The following is a 24963-nucleotide window of genomic DNA, read 5'->3' as shown; positions in this document are numbered from 1 at the left end:
TTGAATATGTGAATATAGCATGCTCATATGTGCTCTAAGGCAGGCAAAGCCAAAAATTTTATATGTGATTCTATCATAAATGATATATAACATGTTCATATGTGTTCTAAGGCAGTTAAAAAACTCTATATGTTATTATAGCATGCTCATATGTGTGCTAAGGCAGTCAAAAAACAGAATATGTGATTATAATATGCTCATATGTGTTCTTAGGCAGTCAAAAAATTGAATATGTGATTATAGCATGCTCATATGTGTTCTAATGCAATAAAAAAAACTTTATATGTGATTCTATCATGCTCATATGTGCTCTAAGGCAGACAAAAAGTTAAATATATATATGTGATTCTATCATGCTCATATGTGTGCTAAGGCAGTCAAAAAATTGAATATGTGATTATAGCATGTTCATATGTGTTCTAAGGCATATAAAAAAACTCTATATGTGATTCTACCATGCTCAGATGTGCTTTAAGGCAGGCAAAAAACTATATATGTGATTCGATCATGCTCGTATGTGTGCTAAGGCAGTAAAAAAATTGAATATGTGAATATAGCATGCTCATATGTGCTCTAAGGCAGGCAAAGCAATTTTATATGTGATTCTATCATGCTCATATGTGTGCTAAGGCAGTAAAAAAATTGAATATGTGATTATAGCATGTTCATATGTGTTCTAAGGCATCTAGAAAAACTTTATATGTGATTCTACCATGCTCAGATGTGCTTTAAGACAGTCAAAAAAACTATATATGTGATTATACCTGAAAGGGACCTAGAATCGAAGATCCCCTATCCTGAACAGCGGCCTTGATCTCATTTCGGAGAAAGGGGGCGACGGTGTATTGGAAGTAGTTATTCAGTGATTCATTAATGATCTCGCGTACATCATCACCGGAAAGAATAGTCGGCTGCTTGGAGCTTATGTCGGCGCAAGAAGTCGGTGAGCCGTAACTGGAAGAATTATAAGTGCACTCCGAACCTTGTTTTTGAAGCTTGAACATCAAATTGTAGTGAGAACTCGATGAAAAAACTAAAGGCTAATTTTTCAAATTGCTCCCATGTTTTCAGTATAATTCAAAATTGCACCAATGTTACAAAACTCACCTCAGGCCATGAGCTTGAAACATAGCATTTGAGTATGGTCCAAACAAATGTTGGACTTGGAATAGTTATGAACAGAACCAATGGTTTGTTCCGTCTTTTTTGTTCATACCATCAAACATACCCTAAAGGTACTGTTTTTACACTAAAATGTCTTGAGTACATATAAATACACTATTCATTTCTAATTTCTTTTTGCATACAATGCACGAACAAAAACATAACTAGAATACTATCCTATTCACTAATGCACTATGTACAGAATCTTTTGTGTATTAAAAACACCTTTGAACACCTATGAGTGGCATGCTTCAGTCCTCTTCTCCATTAGAAAAAGTGCAGGACCAGGTACAACATACTATAATTACCACCTCAACAATTAGACATACAACCCGCTTAACGCCTTCTTTTTTGTTCTCATTAGAGTTATTTAACAAAGACTTGCCATTTAATGCATGCATAAGCCCTCACGATGCTTAGTAGGTTAAATCAACGCTAAGAAAACATGACAGTTACTGTATGGGAAGTTGAGCTAAATTTCATGTCCAGACAAGAAATGCTGCCATACGAGAATCCCATGTCCTCACACCATGTTAAAACAAACCTTTCTGCAATAAAGGACCTCAACTTCTTCCAAAGGCCAACATCATGGTGTCCATGCATGATTAGAAACTCACAAGTAGTCAACCAAGACCATCATCAAGAAGAATACTTAAAGTGCTGCATGGGATCATACATAAGCTATCTAAGAGCCAAGAATCTAGATGACAATAATGTTGCAGACCCTAGCAATGGGCAATCAGCTATGCAGGTCCTGAAAATAAAAAATCCAACTTTTAACTAATAATTGTAATAGGTCTTGAAGTCCATTTTGGTTGCCAATTTCCTAATTATCAATGAACAACGAAAAACAAAATGCTGCATGGGGACAACAGTAGGAACCCTAAACCTCCACCCCTAACTAATATCTAAGTTTAACACGAAATCGTGAATACCCAACCCAGAAAATTGAACCGAATCCCAAAAGAGATAAAAAAGAAAAAATAAGAGTAAAGCTAAGCTCTTCCAGCTTCAAACTTGGGAACTTCATGAAAATCATGACTACCCAATTCAGAAAAAGGAGTCCAAAACTACAGAAAACAATCCGAACAGAGCAACAAAAACCGAGCACCCCAGATCCCCGCACCAACTCCAGAAACATTAACATGAAACCATGAACACCCAGCTCAGAAATCTGATCCAAGATTTCCGGACAAACAAAACAGAGGAATAAAATTTAGGATTCACTCCCAATTCCATGGCAAACTTCGACATGGGGCCAAAAATACCCAACTCAGAGAAATGAACCAAAATGGAAAATGAAGCCTGAGAGAGAGAGAGAGAGAGGTTGGGATGATGAAACAGAGACAATGAAAATGACCTCTCCTTCAATTCAGAAAAACGGGCCGAGCGAAGCTCCACAAGAAAAAGAAAAAGATTATCAAACGGTCCTCCAAATTCGTAATCCTCGCATCCCCCAAATAATTCACCTCAGGCCATGAGCTTGAGGCAAGGCAAGCTCAGGCGAGGTTCGCCGCCGATAGCCCGGGCTCAACCTCATCGGCCATCGTCGGGGCGTACAGCGTGAAGAAGAAGAAGAAGAAGAAGAAGAAAATTACCTGCGCGTCGCCGGGCAGTGGCGGGAGGTTGACGGGGAGCGGCAGCTGGCGAGCGCCGGCTGGCGAGCGGTGGACGAAGAGCCGACGGCTGGCGAGCGGCGGCGGCAGGACGGTGGCGAGAGCCGACGGGCGGCGGGAGGGAGAGGGCGGCGGGCGGGAGCAATACAGCGAAACAGGAAAAAGAGAAAGAGGGATGGGATTAAGGATTTACGCGACATTTAGCGACGGAATGTTTCTGTCGCTAAGCCGTCGCTAAATCAAAATACAAAACAAGCGACGAAATATATTCTGTCGCTACGCCGTCGCTAATTAGCGACGGATTAGCGACGACAGAGTTCCCTCTCTAAATCCATCGCTAAAATGGTGTTCTTGTAATAAAAAGTAGCGACAAAAACTGTAGTCGCTAATCCGTCGCTAAGTAGCGACAGATTAGCGATAAAAGTTGTTTCCTCGCTAATCCGTCGTGAATTAGCGACAGATTCTATCTCTAGCTAATCTGTTGCTAATTAGCGACGAAAAAAATCCGTCGCTAATTTTCGTCGCTAATTAACAATTTTCTTGTAGTGGAAAACCTTTAGTCGCTAAATCCGTCGCTACGTAGCGGCGGCTTAGCGGTGACCCATTTTTGTTGCAACACACACGATGATTAGTGACGGATAAGGCGACGGATGGTTTTCCGTCGCTACTTAGCGACGATGTTAGCGACCAAAATCTTCCGTCTCTAACTGGTCATGTAAATTTATGATAGAGTTGCGACGAAATTAAGCCGTCGCCAAATCTGTCGCTAATTTTTGCATAAAAAGCCCCTTTTCCTCTTTCATGTTGCGTCTCTCCCGTCCGGTCGACGCAACCCTCTGCCGCCTGATGCCATCCCCCGCCGCCCGACGCACTCCATGGCCCGTTGGCCGTCGCCCGTCGCTCCCCGGTTCGCTGCCCCCGGTCTGCCCCCTGTTCCGCTCGGCCCGTCGCCCCTTGGTCCGCCGCCCGTCGCCCCCCGTTTCGCCTGGCCCGTCTTCCCCAATTACGCCCCCCGCCGACCACCGCCCGTCGCTCCCCGGTCCGCCGCCCGACCCGTCGCCCCCCACCAGCCGTAAGTAAATCCCAGTTTTTTTTACCTGCGGCAGGGGGGGCGCCTGCCTGCGTTTTGTTTTTTCCGGCAAGGGGTCAACCCCCCTGCCTAGTTTGTTTTTTCCGGCAGAAGGTCAACCCCCCTGCCTCGTTGTTTAATTATTCGGGCAGGGGGTCACCCCCTGCTTTTCCGGCAGGGGATTGCCCTCCTACCACTCATTTTTTTTCGGTAGGGGGTCGACCCCCCTGCGTCATTGCCACTTTTTTTTTCGGCAGAGGGGCGACCCCTCCATTGTTTTTTTTTTTCCGGCAGGGGGTCGCCCCCCTGCCTCGTTGCCATTTTTTTTCCAGCAGGGGGGCGACCCCTCCATGGGTTTTTTTTTCGGCAGGGGGTCGACCCCCCTTCCTCGTTGTTTAATTATTCGGGCAGAGGGTCGACCCCCCTGCCTCATTGTTTTATTCAGGCAGGGGGTCGCTGTCCTGCCACTCATTTTTTTTTCTGGTAGGGGGTCAACCCCCTTGCCTCGTTGCCACTTTTTTTTTCCAGCAGGAAGGGCGACCCCTCCATGGTTTTTTTTTCCTGGTAGGAGGTCGCTCCCGTGCCTCGTTTTTTTATTCGGGCAGGGGGCCGCCCCCTGCCTCTTTTTTTTCGGCAGATGAGGCGATCCCTGCCTCGTTTGTTTTTTCTGGCAGGGGTCACCCCCATGCCTCATTTTTTTATTCGGGCAGGGGGTCGCCCCCCTGTTGTTTTTTTATTCGGGCAAGGGGGTGACCTTGCCTCGATTTTTTTTTCCGGCAGAGAGTGACTTCATTTTAACACAGTGTCTCTTGTAGATTTCTCAACAGAACCGGCTTGTGCCCCGCCACCCGTATTAAGTAAGTGACAAAAATAATGTAAATCGGGTAAATACCCGTGGTGAGTAAGTGATGCAAGCGCATCACATGTTATTTAATTTATTGGATGCAACATTTTACTGCTCACACACTCACTTAGTTGTTGATATCTAGGACTGCTTTATTGGAGTTTGAAGATCATGCTGAGCATGATTTTAATGTATGAGAATAGAAGTATTCTTATTTTTGGAGTACGGATTCCATGCTAGGCATGGTAGTAGTTAGCGAGATATTGAAGTGTATTTGCTGCAGGTACATGTTTGACTTTTTTTGATATAAATGATTTCCATGTATTGCAATGTTTGATGTGATTGTATCCATGCTTGCATGTAGTTACTTTCAATTTAATTATGACTTTCATGTGAAATTGTATAATAAAAGTATGTTTCAAATTAATGTATCGTGTTATGAATAGTTTGCACATGAAAAATATTAAGTTATCAATGCATGCATCATAATTCTTGTGATTGTATGACATCATATATTGCATGATAAATTTGATATTTTTTTTTATCATAGCATTCTGATGGTTCTCTTTTAATTGGTTAGGATACTATTTGTAACATCATACGACAAAATGACTGCAAACCGTGAATGAATGTACCGTAGGATAGTTGACAATGAGTTATCGCGTGAATATATGGATGGTGTTGAAAGTTTTTTTGAATTTGCAACGACAAGTGTTAGTACAATGGATCTCACAGGTTGGATTAGGTGTCCCTGCAAGATTTGTAAGAATAATCAATTTGTAGAACCTCATGACGTTAGACATCACCTATACAAGAAGGGTTTTGTGAGTAATTATCAGAATTGGATATTTCATGGAGAAGAATTTAAAAACAATTTTGATGCACGGGTGAATGTGGTGCACGATAATCCATATATGGATATGATATTTGATGCCGCAGAAACAGAACTCGGTTCTGCTATAGGTCATAGTGATGTAAGAACTGCAGTAGATGAATAATCACTAAACGATGCAACTAGTAAATTTTATGATTTACTTAAAGATGTTGATAAGCCACTTTAGAACGGTTGCGAGAGTCACACTATCTTGTCTGCAGTTTTTCAACTAATGAGTTTGAAGTCTGAGTATAATTTGAGTCAATCATGTTTTGACCGTTTGTACATGATTGTGAAGAGTATGTTGCCCAAAGATGAGAAATTGCCACAAAATTTCTATTGTGCGAAAGTTATGGTCAACGCTCTAGGTATGGGGTATAAAAAGATAGATGCTTGTCCAAATCACTGCATGTTGTATTTCAAGAATCAGGAAAACAACATATCATGCCCGTCATGTGAGCATCCTTGGTTCAAGCCAAAGACAAGAGGCAATGGTAGCATGAGATCAAAAGAAGTTTCATACAAGTTGCTCTGCTACTTTCCTATCACTCCAAGATTGCAATAATTGTATATGTCTTCAAGGACAGCTAAACACATGATATGGCATGCAAATAAAGTTCGACATGATAAAGACAAGATCACGCATTCTATTGGCGCGAAAGCTTGGAAGCACTTTGATCGTACTCATCAGAATTTCACAATGAAAGTGAGAAATTTTAGACTCGGTCTATGTACAGATGAATTTAATCCATTTGGGGGTAGATCAACTCCATACTCATGTTGGCTAGTATTTGTAACTCCATACAACCTTCCACCAAGCTTGTGTATGAAGCGTCCAAATTTTTTCTTGTCTCTATTGATCCCTGATCCGACCTCACCTGGCCAAAATCTTGATATATATTTAAGACCATTGATTGATGAACTAAAAGAAATGTGGGATGATGGTGTTACCATGTATGATGCCAAAAAAAAAAAAATCAATATGAAGGTCGTTGTTGTATGAACAATCAGTGACTTCCCTGCATATAGTATGTTATCTGGTTGGAGCACACATGGGAGGTTGGCATGTCCGTACTGCATGGAGGATACAAAAACTTTTAGATTGACGCGTGGAAGGAAGTTGTGCTGGTTTGAGTGTCATCATCGACTACTACCCAACGACCATCCGTTCCGACAACAAAAGAATATGTTTTGAGTAGACACAACTGAAATGGAAGGTTCACCCACAAGATTGTTTGGTATAGAGATTTTAAGAAGATTGCAATACTTTCTAGATGTATTAACAGATGCTTGTAGTCCGACGCCCTTCGTTGGATTTGGGAAGAATCACAATTGGATAAAAAAATCTATATTTTGGGAACTACCATATTGACCGACCTTGTAGATATGACATAATTTGGATGTGATGCATGTGGCAAAAAATGTCTTTGATAATATGTTCAATACAATAATGAATGTTAAAAGAAAAATGAAGGATAATCTGAAGGCCCGTATGGATTTAAAAGTAATATGTAAAAGACCAGAATTGGAACTCAAAGAGTATAATGGCAAAGTACTGAAACCAAAGACAATGTACGTGCTTAGACCTGATCAAATAAAGCAGGTATGTGAATGGTTGAGACAATTGAGAATTCCAGATGGATACATCTCTAACATTGCTCGAGCTGTGAAGATTGATGATGGACAGTTATATGGGTTGAAGAGCCATGATTGTCATATCTTTATGCAACGATTGATACCCCTAGCATTCCATGATATGTTAGACAAACCTATATGGGGGGTATTATCTAATTTGAGTGGATTTTTTAGAACATTGTGCGCATCGAAAGTTATAGTATTTGAGGTAAAGAATCTCGAGGATTCTGTCATCACTACTATTTGTCAGCTAGAGAAGATTTTTTTGCCAGCATTTTTCGATGTTATGGAACATTTGATCATACATTTGCCATATGAACTAAGGGTTGATGGTCCTATGTAATATCTGTGGATGTACCCAATTGAAAGGTATATGTTATCTTATATTTGTCTCTTTAATGACAGATATTTCAAATTTGAAATGTATATTTTTGACAGATGCTTGTTTGACCTCAAAAAAAATGTTCGTAATAAAGCAAGAGTAGAAGGCTCTATTTGTAAGGCGTACACTTTAGAAGAGATTTCAAATTTCTTATTTATGTACTTTGAACCTCACATTCCAACACGTTACACATGCCCGCTTCGTAACGATGATGGAGAACATGCAACTGTAGCTGACAAACAGTCGATATTTCAATCACTTGGGCATGCATTTGGTAGTTGCCGATTAAGACTCTTGGCAGATCGAGAGCAAGACGCAACACACATCTATATTCTTTTTAATTGCTCAGTGATCGGCCCACACATCGAGTAAGTATATATAACCACAACATAATTCTAAATCCTTTTATGTGCTATACGTGCATACATGGTTCAGTAATATAAGTATTTATGGTTTGTAGACGATTTGATATGGAGTTGCGAAAAGAAGTTTCACATCTCACTGATGCAGAAGTACAAAAAGAACGTGAAACTAAGTTTGTGGAGTGGTTGAAAGAGTTGGTAAGGACGCTCACATAAATTGTGTACTTGTAAACAACACTAAGTTACTTAATTGGTCATGATCACAATCATTGTTTATGTTTGTGTGTAGGTCCGCCATGGTGATGTTAAAGATCAAAGAATATGTGATTTACAAAATGGTCCAACCAAAGTTGTGCAATGTTACAACAGGTACATCTTAAATGGTTATCGATTCCATACAAAAGACTACGGTATAAACAAATCAACGATGAATAGTAGCGTGTGTGTCAAGGGTAGCAGCTACGGTGAAAATGAACATGATTACTACGATATTATAGAGGAAATAATGAAGTTGACTTACTTAGGCATAAATAATAGGATAACTTTATTTAAGTGTCATTGGTTTGATCCAACTGCAACAAGAGTCGAAAAAGCCTTAGGCATTATGGAAGTGAATCATAAATCAAGGTTTGGAACATATGAACCATTCATATTAGCATCGCAAGCTCAACAAGTTTATTATACTTCATATCCGAGTACAAAAAAGTCAGATATAAATGAATGGTGGGCAGTTTGCAAGGTGAAGTCCAAACTATATCCTGAGTATGATCAGTTACAAGAAGACAAGTTAACTAAAGAGAGTGATTATTATCAATCAGATGATATCTATGACTTCTCTTATGGTCACGATGTTGCGCATGATATGTATGTCATATCGTCATTGGTCGATGAAACATTCATAAAAGAATGTGATTCAAATGATATACCAAGTGGATGGGCAAACAATGAAGAAGAAGATGAAGAAGAAAAAGATGATGAAGAAGATGCATAAGAAGAAGAAGAAGAAGAATATAAAAGTCAAACAAGTGATGATGAAGAATTCTCGAGATAGTGAGCAAAATCTTTTAATACAAACCTCTATTTGAATGTATTATTGCAATACTTGATTTGAATGATTTGAATATTTTGAATGTATTATTGCAATACCTGATGTGAATGATTTGAATGTTTTGAATGTATAAAAATGTATTGCAATGATTTAAATGTTTTGAATGTATTATTGCAATACTTGATTTGAATGATTTGAATGATTTGAATGTTTTGAATGTATTATTGTAATACATGATGTGAATGATTTTAATGTTTTGAATGTATTATTGCAATACATGATGTGAATGATTTGAATGTTTTAAATGTATTATTGCAATACTTGATGTGAATGATTTGAATGTTTTGAATGTATCATTGCAATACTTGATGTGAATGATTTGAATGTATTGAAATACTTGATGTGAATGATTTGAAACAATTTGAATGTATTGCATGGCATTTTTTATTTGTTAAAATATGGTTCGTGGAGTTTACAGTGGTCGTTCATCCAGTGGTAGCCAGACTCAGCCTTCATCTTCACGGGCTCCTTTGATAGGTATATCATTTAACTAATTGGATACTTGATTAGTTGAAATGTGCATTCTGAGAATTTCTAAATATTTTTTTACAGATGATGTTTCGCCTATACATGACCCACCTACACCAGTTGATCATACAAGTCAGGAGCCAACACATGATGCAAGGTCTTCTTAGTCTGGCACAAGAAGACTCATTCAATAAGTGTATATTAATAATCGACCGTAAGTATTTCATTTTCACTTATTGCATATCTTATAATTATTATATATTGATATTTACTGTGTACCAATTCATGTGCAGCATGAGGTTCGAGCCACAAGAAGTAGTACGCGAAATTAAGAATTCACTACTTCAACATCTACCAGGACCGGTCGCTCAATGGAAAGAGTATCCAAAAGAGGTGATAGACAGATTGTGGTCCTCATTCACGATATATAATTGTTTGTCATAGTTAATGTGTTTCATATTTAATTTTTTGTTATAGTCATGTCTACTAACTTTATGAAAATATTTGTAGGCTTCGAATCGCTTTACGAATACGATGGAGGAACATGATGCAAGGAAGGTATGACAGAAGGTGCCTGTCAATCGATTTGCAGACATGCTGCACAATATGAAGACTACAACAAGAAAAGCATCTAGCGGGATAGATGATCCACTGCAGTGGAAGAGCCATGGACCTCCTACTATCAGGTCAGATGTTTGGAATGCAATGTGTGACAAGTGGGCTGGGGATGCATTTCGAAACCACTCAGCGAAGGCTGCACAAAATCGAGCGAAAATGCCCGAAGTCCATCTACACACAGGTGGATCTAGGACTTTTGGGAGCCACCAGAAGAAAATGGTAACTCATCAATATATATTGTCAATTTTATAAGTATTGTTGCAAACTTGTTAACTAAATCTTTTATCATTTCACTTCGCAGGAAGCAGAAAAAGGAGACATTGTGTCATACAAGGATGTGTTTGTTGAAACACATAAACGTAAGACCACAGGAGAGTTCATATCAGAGAAGATGAGAGCGACAATGGTATGTATTTATTTTATTAATAAACATTGTAATAGACAAGTTACTATGAATTAAGTTATCATAAATATTGTAATTCTTAATTATTAATTCATATTCTAATCATTACATTGTAGGAGTCTTACGAGCAACAAATGGTACAACGATATGGCAATGACTGCACTCAGCATCCGCCTTTTGATCCTACAGCATGGGTGACTGCAACCGGTGAACCCCAAAAGGGTCGTGTGTTCAGGTTTGGGAGTAACATGAACACCACACCAGTCGTTGCCTCCTGCAGTCTGGGCCCACAGAGTTCTCCCGCCAACATCAACTCTCAACGTCCTAATGACCCTGCTATGTCTTGGGATGATGTCTGTCAGCGTCTTGAGGACAAAATGCAGTACTTTTTAAATGGAGTCATTCTCAACATTGTCCGTAATGAGTTGTACAACTTTTTTCAGGACAGAGGAACTTCGCCTGCATTCAACATGAGCTTCGGTGCCCGTCAGGTATAAAGTTTTTTTACTGCCTTATAACACATATGAGCACGATAGAATCACATATAAAGTTTTTTTTACTGCTTTATAACACATATGAGCATGATAGAATCATGTATAAAATTTTTTTACTGCCTTAGAACACATATGAGCATGATAGAATCATGTATGAAGTTTTTTTACTGCCTTATAACACATATGAGCATGATAGAATCACATATAAAGTTTTTTTATTGCCTTAGAACATATATGAGCATGATAGAATCACGTATAAAGTTTTTTTACTGCCTTATAACACATATGAGCATGATAGAATCACATATAAAGTTTTTTTACTGTCATAGAGCACATATGAGCATGATAGAAACACATATGAAGTTTTTTTACTGCCTTATAACACATATGATCATGATAGAATCACATATAAAGTTTTTTTTACTGCTTTATAACACATATGAGCATGATAGAATCATGTATAAAGTTTTTTTACTGCCTTAGAACACATATGAGCATGATAGAATCACATATAAAGTTTTTTTACTGTCTTATAACACATATAAGCATGATAGAATCACATGTACAATTTTTTTACTGCCTTAGAGCACATGTGAGCATAGTAGAATCACATATACAATTTTTTTACTGCCTTAGAGCACATATGAGCATGGTAGAATCACATATATAGTTTTTTTTACTACCTTAGCACACATATGAGCATGATAGAATCACATATAAAGTTTTTTGTTGCCTTAAAACACATATGAGCATGGTAGAATCACATATACAACTTTTTGACTGTCTTAGAGCACATATGAGCATGATAGAATCACATATACAGTTTTTTTAATGCCTTTGAACACATATGATCATGATAGAATCACATATAAAGTTTTTTTTACTGCTTTATAACGCATACGAGCATGATAGAATCATGTATAAAGTTTTTTTACTGCCTTAGAACACATATGAGCATGATAGAATCACATATAAAGTATAATTTATTTCAGTATATTTTGTTTATCACTATTGACATTTCTTTTCTTGTGTAGGTTGTTGACGATAATCAGCGTAGTGGAGTTGAAGGGACAAATCGAGACACTGAACAAGAGGACGCACAAATTCTTGGCGATGATTAGATTTATGTGTTGAATTTGTTCTACCTTCTTTTTGTTTAAAACCTGTAAATGTTGAATTGTAAATAATTAGAACTTGCGAATTTTATAGTGGATCGATTAATTGTTTCAGTTTCCTTTTATATGTATTTTGATGTGTACTTTGTTTTTTATTCGCAGGAAATATAAATTGTACACGAGAATTTTTTTTTCGATATTTAATTTTCAAATAAATTTTTTATTTATTTTTCTTTTTTGTGACGGATTAGCGACGGATATATCTGTCGCTATAGACATTGAATTTAGCGATGGATTCGCGATGGCTAGAAATTTGTCACAAAATGATACCCCCGCAAAGTAACGACGACCTTGCGACGGATTTTGGCATTCGTTAATCCATCGCAAGTTAGCGACGGAACAGACGACAAATATATTCTGTAGCTAATTAGTGTCAAAAAATTCACGATAGAAGCTATCCGTCGCTAATGTGACACTAATCGATCGTTAAACTGTTTAGTCACATATTAGCGATGGATTAGCGACGAATTTAGGTCGTCGCTAATCCACAGATTTCTTATAGTGCTACTTTACCACCCTCAAGACTCATGGAATGAGCTTGGATCTTATGTCATGGTCCTTGGATGCTCATGTGGCGCCTTTAAGGAATTAAATAATTATCATCAATAAGAGAAAGTATATGAGTTTTTCATGGATCTCAATGAGACCTTCGCAGACCAAAGCCAAATATTGACCATAAAACCCTTGCATAATATAAGCAAGGTTTATTCGATGGTGCTCAAAGAAGAGACTCAACGTCTCTTGGTGTTGTCCAACCGTACCACCACATAAGCGACAACCTTCCCGGCTAAGATGAACATGGGAATGCAAACCAAACCTGGGTTTAATCACAACATGGGAAAGGGATGTGTCTGGCCCAAATGTGACCATTGTGATATGCTTAGACATATGAAGGCCAAATGCTATGTCTTACATGGATATCCCCCTCATTATCCAATGCTTGTGCCACAATAACGTTGAATCAAGGGAATTCTTGTGCTCCAACGTGAATCCGACCACAACACTTGGGGAGTCTATCATCTTGCAACTAATGTGGGATCAACTCAAACACCTTGCTTTGTTGATCAACATAGATGCTAAACCTGCTTCAACTAACTTTGCAGGTAATATGTCAAATAACCTCTCCCATTTCATGAACTCTTGGATCATTAACACGGGGGCATCAGACCACATGACCCCTCATTTTGAATCATTGTTTGATATTACCCCCATTATAAACCCAAATCAATAAAACTACCAAACGGCCAAGGCATTTTGGTTACCCAGATAGGAAAAATTTAGATATCACCAGAACTTATCCTCAATGATGTTCTTCATGTCCCATGTTTCCAATACAATTTGTTATCTAGTCGAAAACTAACACAAACCTTGAACTATGTTGCAATTTTCTTCTCCAATTTTTGTGTTTTTCAGGACCTTACAATGAAGAAGCTTATCAAGCAGGTAGGATTTGTGATGGGGTTGTACCACCTCCAACCATCACATCCACCCTTCATGTTCATGTCATCACCAGTTAACCTCTTTCCTAATTATGATTTTCCAAATATTTTCTTTAAAATTTAAATATTAATTTTTATAGATAATAGGCTCCTACATGAATTATGGATTTTATCTAAAAGGACTGTGATCCAACATAAGGTCCAACATGTTATATTGTCCCATTTATTAATTAAATGATATTAATTAGTCAATTATTAACAAATTAAAATAGCTGTTAAATTAAATTAATTTTCTAATTTTTTAAAAAATATCAAGTATTACATTGACCAACTCAGGTGCTCGATAGTTGTCCCAGGACTTGCAGTCCCAAAAAATCTCCAAAAGCAACATAGTTAGCCCTACCCATCCTATACCGAACCTAATTTATGGATAAAAAAATTAGATCTCAATCCTTATACATCACCATTTACCGAAACCTGTCAGATCCAACGATTGGATCCTGACGACCTAAAATTTTTAAACTTAAAAAATTACCTAGGTATGATCCTAGATCCACAAATCCTAAATTTTTTACCCTAAGAACGTACATTTATTAGCTTTTAAACTCAATTTACAGATCCCAAAAAATTGTCTGAATCACTGAGATCTGGTTCGATTCTTTTAACCTGTCAAAACCCCAAAAAACTGACTTAACCTATAATGTCCTGACCTAACCCAAAAATAAATTAATCTCGACCTTATAAAACCCTAAAAAAATATTTTTACATACCTGATATCCCAGGCCAGACGACCAAACTCAGAGCCCTCATTAAATTCTAGCCCACCCCTCTGCACCTCCCGAACTTCATAATAGCAACATTCTGTCCTACAGACAGTACTTGACTTGGAGGGTGCAGTCAAGATGGATTCATCATGGTGCAATATAGATGATGCCTTGCATGATTTGGCAAAGCGGCCATGTGAATCAGCTGAGCGAAGGAAAAGAAAAGAATGGATCTGGACTCAATAATTTATTTTAAAGATCTTTCATCATTTCTCGTGGGATCATGTGAAGATTGTTAGAAAATGAATTTAGATGTCCATGATGCAAATTTTGCATCATTCTTTGAAGAAGCATGCACAACTATGTGTTACGGTTAAAAAATGACAGGGGATTCAGATCCAGTGCCCAGAATCCAAATACCACCTCTAGAGCCCCAGGAAGGTCAACCAGCAATGTGTGGGTCCCAGGATGATGGCATGATAGTTGAGGTGGCTTCTCTAATTACAGAAAAAATAATTGTTTAGAATCCAAATCAGGAAGAGGAGAAACTGGACACATGTCATCACTAAGAGACGGGACAATTAGCAAAAAGGCCCTACATGAGGCAGAGGGAAGGGTGGGTGTAAATCCAAAGAGTCTTAGTGAATGTCCCCCCTTCTAGAAGTTCACTAATTGCTTTTTTAATTAAAGAGTCCTTAATTAGTCTAATTAATTTGCGTAGAGTTGAAGAAACTGTCAATGGCACAAATCCTTGGTAAGCCATCAGACTTATGAGGATCATGCAATTGTTAGAAAGGCTGAGGAAACTCTATCTGATCATTTCTTAGTTGGGACAATATCATTTCCAATTATTCAATGCCATCTTCACCGTGACTGCTAGAACTGTCAAACCCCACAACCCACAAAAGCGATCGTGGGTGCTCAAAATCCGATAATGGAAGAACAGTTGTTGAACCAACCTACATCGCCGACCTTTGAGGCTCCCCCATAACTCTCCTTGCGCGATGCACGAAGTGACCCAAGAACCCATACTGAACGATACAACCTTTTTTATCCTTGTCAATTGTGACGAACATCAAATCCTTGTCTTTCAACCTCGCAACCCCACCTTGCATTGTTGTTTATCATTAGCAATGGCACCACTCCCTTATTATCATATGTGGCACTAAACCCCATCATTAGCCCCCGTTAATTTAACGGGCTGGTACATTGTGACTTTTCCAATTCAGGTTTCATTATTGAACAACTACTAAGGAACTTTCCCTTTTCAGCTCAGCATCCTATCACCTATGACCTCAAAAATTACCTTTTTGTCCATTGCCTTTCCCCCTTTTTCGATCACACTCTTGGACCCTTCCCTACTATAAACTAGGGGTGGCAAAGCCTGACACGACCCGCCAACCCGCCTCTTAGGCGGGTTCGGGTTGGGCTTAAACTAACCCGTTTAATAAACGGGTTGACCCGCCTAACCCGTTTATTGAACAGGTCGGGTTCGTGTTAGGGGTATGCCAACCCACCAACCCGGCTGACCCGTTTAATAAACGGGTTAGGCGGGCGGGTCAACCCGCCAACCCATTTACCCGACCCAACCTGTTTATTAAACAGGTTGGCGAGTCATGTCGGGTTGAGGTATGCTGACCCGCCAACCCGATTGCCACCCCTACTATAAACCCCACTTGTTCTGTCTCTCAACTCTCCAGTTCAAACCACCCAGTCTCTGACTACATTGGACATTCTCGAGATGACTTATTTTCTAAGCGCTTGCAGTACTAGAGGTCAAACTGCAGGATGAGGATGTCAATAGGATTCCGCTCCAACCATAGGCGGAGCTGTGGGGGGGGGGGCAGTTAATTTTTTTTGTAAAAGCCCAGTCCTAGCCCAGCCCTGATTCCATATGAAATAGATTTTTATCCATTTTTTTAGCCCAGTCCTAGCCCAGCCCTGACAGCAGCAAATAGTTTGATTTGTCCATATGAAATAGATTTTTATTAATAATTGTAGCTATTTTTTATTTTATCTCAATTTTTTTTTTGGGGGCGCTACCCCCGACTATCAAACCAGTTTTTTTTTCCTACACCCCTGTTTGCCCCCCCTCACATGAATCCTAATTAGGCCACTGGCTCCAACTATCCTTTCAGATTGAATTTTCTGTGGACATGTCTGCTCTAACAACCCCATAGAAGAGTCTCTGCCTAACTAAGTTCAAACATGAGCTCTGACACCTATCCCCAGCCCCCACTATGGATGATCTTTCATGAAGTGGCTTTAGTAGCATGCTCAGAGTCAGAGCAAGGAGGTCTGCCCATTCCTCTAGATAATGGTGGTGTCTTGGAATATCTGTGGCCTGAACTCCATTTCTTGGAAGCTAGAACAAAAGCCACATGCCTAATATATTGGTATTGCAAGAAACAAAACTTGAGGAAATTGATGTGGGCACAATAAATCACCTATGGAGAGGCTCTAATTATTGTGCGTTGCCATCTTGAGGGGAATCCGAGGGTATCTTAATCTGCTGGAGTTTCCAATGGTATAGCGTTATCGTCGATACATGAGTGTTTTCTCTGTTACTATTCTCAAGCACATCGCCATATTCTGAGTTCCTGTTAACAGCAGTCTACGAAACACCAACAAGCTCCAATAAGCTATTTTTGGGCTGAATTAAATCATATATTAGAAATGACATGATGTAAACTGAGAGGGCTTGATTTATGAAAGGGTGATCTGATACCAATTGATATAAATCATAAGAACCCGATTTATAAGAAAACTACTCACTCTATGAATTATCTAGGAAGATAGAAAACTCAAGAAAAATGCTGAAAAATAATAAGAAATGGCAGGAACTTAACGAAAACAAAAAAATAACTGAAAAATAACTCTCAATTTTGAACTCTGAACTATTTATATTTATAGATAAAGAATTTTAATCTTAATAGACTCAAACTACCATACTTGATAAACACAAATTAAGGAAGCAAATCTTAATTCTACTAAACTACTAAAAAAAGATATGAATTAATTACTAAGATCCAATATACATTACAATGACCCAAATAAAAAAATATCCAAACTAAAATAAAATGGGTCTCAAATGATCCAACGAAGATGTGGACCCTGCTACGCATCACTCCACTCCTGCATCATTCTTCCCGAGTTGGAGAAGACTTTCCCTCAAGTCTTGATCCTGCTTTCGTTTCTTCCAGCTTCACTCAACTTCTAAGAACCATGAAGGTGTTGTCATATCTAATGGGTGTAGATTGATTCACTGATACAAAGAAACTAGCGATGCCAAGATCCATGTTGTCAACGATCTAAATAGAGAGAGTATATGGACCCTGTCGCTCCCTGATGGTTGGTGTAACATAATACTAAATAGATCCATTTGCAATATTTTAGACAAAGTAGAGAAGCCCAACTATAAAGGCTTCTGGATTTAAATATAATTGATCGGATCCAAAATACTTTCACATGGGTCAAATGGGTACTTCAAGGGTTGTTTAGATAGTAGATAGGTGCGCATAGGTATTGGTGGGTGTTGGATAGTATTTTGGTTGGTGTAGGACCATTTAGAAAATTAAGTTGAGTTTGGGTTAATTTTGACTTGGTTAGGATCTAATTGGATCACGACTAGATAAAAAACACAATGATTCATCAGCCCAGAATGTAAGAGGCCAGATATTGGATCAGAGCTTGATGGGACTAGGTCTGATTTAATTCTAATCCAGATCCAAATATGTATGGGTCTGGTCTCGACCCCGTTTGGATTGGAACTAGAGCTCCGTCCATGTCTGATTAGTATTTAGATATGATAATTCAGACTAAAATCAAGGGATTGAGTCCAATCCAAAGGTGGAAGCCCTTGGAACGAACCCACAACACCTAGAACTGGGGTATTATGGGTCAAAACTAATGAGAACCAATTCAAATTCGAACCTAAAACCCCCAAAACCAGGTTTTGTATACGAGAACTAGGTTGGGAACCGGTTCCTTGACCTAAATGGTTATGGGAATCGGTTTGTTCGGTTCCTATTTAATGGGATGCCCTACCCTCATAAGAAAACCAGACACGGGTTTCCTGGTGCGAGACGTGCGGGCTACAACAGGCGGTGCATCAACCATGGGTGGACCCCGTCGGCACCAGACGATGGCTAGCCATCGATGGGTGACCCATGATGGTGCACTCATGACCCTTTGTCAATTATGAAAAAACAAGGAGATGCTCCCTGTCGGTCGGCCACGATGACGGGTCTAGTCCCTGTTGGCCTGTGCCCACCAACAATGAGGCATTGGGTGGGTCTACGGCAGTAGGGGCGCAAGAGACAAGGGTGGTGGTAGAGAGAGACATGGGGGTATGGTTGAGACCCTCCTCCTCTGATCTTTTATACCATGATGGATTGAATGTTATCGCTGCTTATTGGGCCCTCCTCATGGCTAAATATCGAACAAACACTAATGACCAATGATGTCCCATCATCGATCCTTTTTCCATCGATCACCTATCAAAATGCTGCATGAAAATGGTGTTTTGTCATTCCAATGCCTCTAATTGATGATTCACTACACCATTTTGCAACTAATGCACGCTTTGAGCGATCAACGAGACATCGTCTTTCAATCAGGCAAACAACGCTATCAACAACATCACTTCTTTGGGTGGATCTTGGTTTTTGACCATGATCTCTTCTATGCTTTCTTCTCTTTTATTTTCTGACATCGTAAACATGATAAGGGCTTTGGCTTTGATACCAATTGATGTAAACCAAGAGGGCACTCAAATACCAATTAATATAAATTGGAAGGGCCCGATTTATGAGAAAACTACCCACTCTACGTATTATCTAGGAAAGACCAAAAACTCAGAGAAAATGCTAGAAAATAATAAGAAATTGCAAGAAATTAACAAAAAAAAATAATTAGAATTATCTAAAAAACAACTCTCAATTATGAACTCTAAACTGTTTATAATCTTAGATTTTTCCTATATTGATAGGAGAAGAATTCTAATCCTTGTAGACTAAAACTACCATACTTGATAAACACTAATTAAGAAAGGAAATCTTAATTCTACTAAACTACTAAAAAGAGATATGAATCAATTGCTAAGATTCAATGTCTATTACAATGACCCAAATGAGAAAATATCCAAAGTAAAATAAAATGGATCTCAAACAATCCAATTAGGGATGTGGACCCGGCTATGCATCACTCCACTCCTGCATGAGGACACCTATCCAATGGTGTGATTGAAGATTTCATCTACTTTTGATCTCCACAAGAATGTAATCACCTTGTCAAGTTTAGCAGAGCAATACGAGACTTCAATGAATTCAGCTAGGGAACTATATGATGTTCTAAGGGGGGGGGGGGGGCATTTACATGGTCTAATAACCAACAAAAGTCGTGCCTTAGGTTCCTGGTCCGGGCTTTAGTATCTACCTCCTTAAATTATTATCATGATCTTATGGGTAACATTGGCCCACAAATCACCTTTGGATCACACTCCCATTTATCTTTAGTTTACCTTGCTACAAATTTTAAACTCTTTGTTTACTTGTTTATGATGTAATTATTTTAATTTTTCTGTGATGGGTGTATACAATTTTTAAACACTCTTTGTTTACTTGTTTATATGAATATTAGAAGTGTATATATTTGTTGCAGGCTTGGAGAAGATGTAGAGTGTGTAGGGGGTTTATACTTAAAGTGTGTTTGTTGCAGGCTTAAAGAATACAATTTTTAAACTTGCTTTGTTTACTTGTTTATGTAAACATTAGAAGTGTATATGTTTGTTGCATGCTTGGAGAGGATCTAGGGGGTTTGTATTTGAAGTCTGTTTGTTGCAGGCTTAGAGATGATACAATTTCTAAACTGTCTTTGTTTACTTATTTATGTGAATATTAGAAATATATATGTTGTAGGCTTGGAGATGATGTAGGGGGTTTGTATTTGAAGTGTATTTGTTGTAGGCTTGGAGATGATACAATTTCTAAACTCTTTTTATTTACTTGTTTACGTGAATATTACAAGTGTATATGTTTGTTGCGGGCTTGAAGATGATGTAAGGGGTATATAGAGTTTGTATTTGAAGTGTATTTGTTACAGGCTTGTAGAAGATATAATTTCTAAACTCTCTTTGTTTACTTGTTTATGTAAATATTAGAGAAGTATATGTTTGTTGCAGGCTTGAAGAGGATATAGAGGGTGTAGCGGGTTTGGATTTGAAGTGTGTTTCCAAACTCGCTTTGCTTACTTGTTTTTGTTAAATGTAAAAAAAAATTGAAACTAATTTTTTGTTTTTTGATTGGAGGTTTATAGCCTATAACGATGAGATCTCTTTCTCACCGTTATAGGCGAGATTTCTGTTTTGCTAGCCTATAATGGTGAGTTAATTCACCCTGTTATAGCCTATAACAATGAGTTAATTCACCCTGTTATAACCTATAACGATGAGAGTACCTTGCTATTATAACCTATAGGTAACCTATAATACATCTCACTGTTATACCCTATCTCATTGTTAAAACAACATCGCCATTAAAGATTGCAAGATTCTTCACTGGTGTTGGTTCACCCATTAACAGTGAGCTTTAAATGTTGTTATTACTCAACAAAGGCCAATTCTTTTTGGCGAATTATTGGCAAAAAATTCTCACTATTATAGGCCTATAGCGGCAATAAATAGGTCAATAGAAGCAAGATATGTCATCGCTATTGACCTGCATCCTTGTAGTGTATGGATGAGAATATGAAATTATCATTGACTTGTTAGTCCTTCGGTATTAAAAACAAATTCTACCTGTTAAGCTCACAAATCATTTTGGCATTAGCATGAAACTCCGAAAGCAAAGCACATAAATCACTCTAGCAAATCCCCCAAAACCATTTGAAAAAATGAGTGGGAACCTGTCCAATCCCGAAGCCTTCTCCAAAGGAAGGGACCACACCGCCTCCTTTATTTTATCTTCTTGAAAAGTTGACTCTATAAGAGAAGCATCCTCCAGCATTAAGAATCCCAATGGGAGATTTTAAAGCTGACCAACAATGAGGGAGGGGTGGGGAAAGAAGGTCTTGAAGTAGTTAGTTGCTTTGGTTAAAATTTTTGGGCCAATAATCATACGACAATCTGTATATGTTAGATGCAATTAACCCTCCTTCGGTGTAAAGCCCTTTGATGAAAAACTTTCGTGTTTTGCTCTTCAAATTTGAGCATTGAAATTCTTGATCTTTGGTGCCATCAAATTTCATTATGCAACCTCCATTCTTGGGTCCCACCTTGGGGAAGAGATATGAACTCTTATTTTTTAAACATTTCATGATTATATGTGTGCAAAGCATCAACTTTGATCTATAGATCATAGATTTGTTCTTCAAGCTCCTATATGTGTGAGAATTTACCCCCCTTACATTTTCCTTGATCCAATTTTTTATAAAAGATTGGATTCCCCTAAGTTTGAGAGCCAACCTGAATCTGCCCCATCTTCCTTCTACCGGCCTCATCAATCAATGGGGATGCACGTCTACAAGTCTTTAAAACAAAATGGTGTCCTTACTTTGAAATTCCTCTCAAAGAACATCATCAAAGATCATGACCCACACTTTAAAGGGAAGTTTTGATAATAAGTGTTTCGATTTTTGGGGACGGAGTTGCACTTTTCAATGTGCTTCCACCCTTAGACAGATGACCAAATAGAGAGAACCAACACTCTCCTTAAAGAATATCTGTGGCACTTTGTAGGTTCGAATAAAAAATATTGCGTAGACCTTCTAGACGTAGCTCAGTTCTCCCACAACCTATAGAAGTGTGAATTAACTGGCCATAGTCCCTTTGAATTGGCATTGGGGCAAGGTGCCTCTTGTCCATCGTTTTGCTAAAGACTCGCTGGATCAAACAAAACTGGCCAAGGTGTTCCTACACAAAGCTGCCAAGAGGATGAAGAAGTGGGCAGATCAGAAGTGTCACCCTTCGGAGTTTAAAGTCAAAGACCAAGTATTGGTCAAGTTATATCTCGAGAGAACCAGGATCTTTTGAGGTCTACATTAGAGCCTCATTCGCAAATATGAAGGTTCCTTTCCTATCATCAAGCGAGTAGGCAACCTTATCTACAAGCTCAAAGTTCCTCTACACTTTCAAATACATCCAATCTTCCACGTCAGTAACCTAAAGTCATTCAATGCTGATGAAGAAGACAACAGTCGCAACCAGCTGACGCGAGCGCCAACACCTCTCTGCACAACTGACACCAAAGAAATAAAATACCTCATGGATCATTTGTGTAATTGTCAAGGACAAATCAAAGAGTATCTTATCAAGTGGAAATGACTGCCAGAAGAAGAAACCAATTGGGAGAAAGCGAAGAATGTCCACCAACTTTCCTCAGTAGTGGATGAGTATGAAGCATGGACCCTGTCATCGAGGACATCAACAACTTAGGTTGGGGAGAACGTTAGGCCCAATCTTTTTGCATAGTTTTTGCCTTGTAATAAGCCTACTGAAAGCCTTGCATGGCTCACAAGGGTCTTTCGGCCTTGTAATGTTTATACAACTTTATATACCTATAATTTGCATTTTCCTTAATGAGATTACGGTGCATGACACTATTGTATATTTTCTGTGTTCAATGAATTGATTGTTGTTGAACGTTCCTCTCCCTCCCTCTATTCTCTCATTCTCTCTCTACTCTGTGTGATTGTTGCCTCCTTGTAATTGTGCATTTGCATCAATACTGCCTGCATACTTGTTGCTTTTGAAAGATTCATTGCGTTCACTTTTGGAACTCACTAAAAGTCTTGTTGGGCCAAGGTTCACCCAACACAACACGAGCCTTTGAAATTTAGCTCATGATAGCATAATTGTATTATGAGAAAATCGATTTTTGAAGAAAGAAAATCCTGATGCTTTAAGAAAATCGATTTTTGAAGAAAGCCCGGGTAACTTTGAGAAATTTGATTTTTTTAAAATTAAATTCTGAAATAGATAAAAAAGGATGAGTGTGTGGCCCTATGAACTTATTCATGATGTAATCTAAACCTAGATGATGCATGGATGTAGTTTGTGAAAATATTTTCTGAAGAATTTGAGAGAATTATTTATAAAAGGATTTTTGTGCCTTATAGAATTTAAATAAGATAGATTCACCGCATATTCCTGACTATGACCACAAATATGTATTGAATATATCTCATTTGATTCTAAAAGAAAAAATACTTAGAAAAGCTTTTGAAAATATGCAATGATTTATGAAGATAGCCTAACAGTGTATGTTGTTTGTAACTTAAAAGAAAATGATAAATCTGAGTTTCATTCGTATTCTGACTATGGCCACAAATACAAAATCCACTGTGTTTATTAACTTCTTAGAAGCAATTGCATGTATCATTCATGTTGACCATTGTGAACTTGAAATATGCATGAATCATCATCCATCGCAGTTAATATTAGAATTAAACTATATGCAAATGCAACCCTAATCTATACAGAAAAGGAAAATATTCTTATTCCAATATTATAATTACAAGTTACATTAATAATTGAATAATAAATAAAGAAAAAAAAAGAAAAAAGAAAATAAAATCTAATCTTGAGTTTCTCTGCAAAATTAGCAAACATGTTAGTAGAAATATGTAGGCTTTTCTAAATTTATCCAACAATATAGGGAAATTCAAGGATTTTATCCTGAAATAAGTCTTTTTCTGTGCTTCTCTGAAATAAAAATCATTAAATAACATAATGGATGATGCCTAACTAAATGAATAATAAACTTAAAAAAATTAGAAATTTAGAATTGAGAGAAAAATGATCAAAATACCTTTGAAAATTGATAATATTTGCAAAATAGGGTTAAAAACAGGGTTTTTCAAAAAAAAAAATTTGTAATACGCTTAATCTGAAGACCAAACAAATTCAAAACAATGCCAAATCGGGTAGAGAGCACCCTAATATGATTATAGATATGATCAAATTAAAAAACCATGAAAACAATAAAATATGCGAAAAAGATAAAATTTGCCCGTGTTTCGGTTGAATGAGAACTTCGTCAGCATCCTGTTTTTATAAAATAGCTAAATAATACATCAAACAAATTCTAAAAATTATAAAAATAGACATAGACACTGATAATGACCATAAAAATAATATTCAATCAAAAAATATTTTTTTATGATTATTTAAGCAATAAATATTAAATAAAAAGGAAAAAATATGCTATTTTACCCGCAGTTCCGTGCCTATCATGGTGTCAGACCAAAATAACATCAAATAGAGATAAAATTTTATGAAATTTAACAAGAATAAATTAGACAGATCAATAAAAATAACTCTTTTTACAGATCGAGAATACGATTTTCGGTTAGGGAGAAATCGTTCTGGCAAAACGCACTTGATTCTTGCCTGTGCATAACGATGCAAGAAAGACAAACCCAGTTTTGGGTCCAAAGAAATATATCAAACAATCATCAAAATTCATAAATTTTTTCAGAGATGAACTAGATATAATGACAAGAAAACTCCCTTTCACGGATTGGAAATACGATCTTCGGTGAGGAAGAAAT

The sequence above is a fragment of the Nuphar pumila genome, chromosome 4 (assembly GCF_984573655.1).
Source record: "Nuphar pumila chromosome 4, dmNupPumi1.hap1.1, whole genome shotgun sequence".
NCBI classification, from domain to species: domain Eukaryota; kingdom Viridiplantae; phylum Streptophyta; class Magnoliopsida; order Nymphaeales; family Nymphaeaceae; genus Nuphar; species Nuphar pumila.
The sequence above is the reverse complement of the archived record's forward strand: the minus strand, read 5'-3'. Positions refer to the sequence as shown.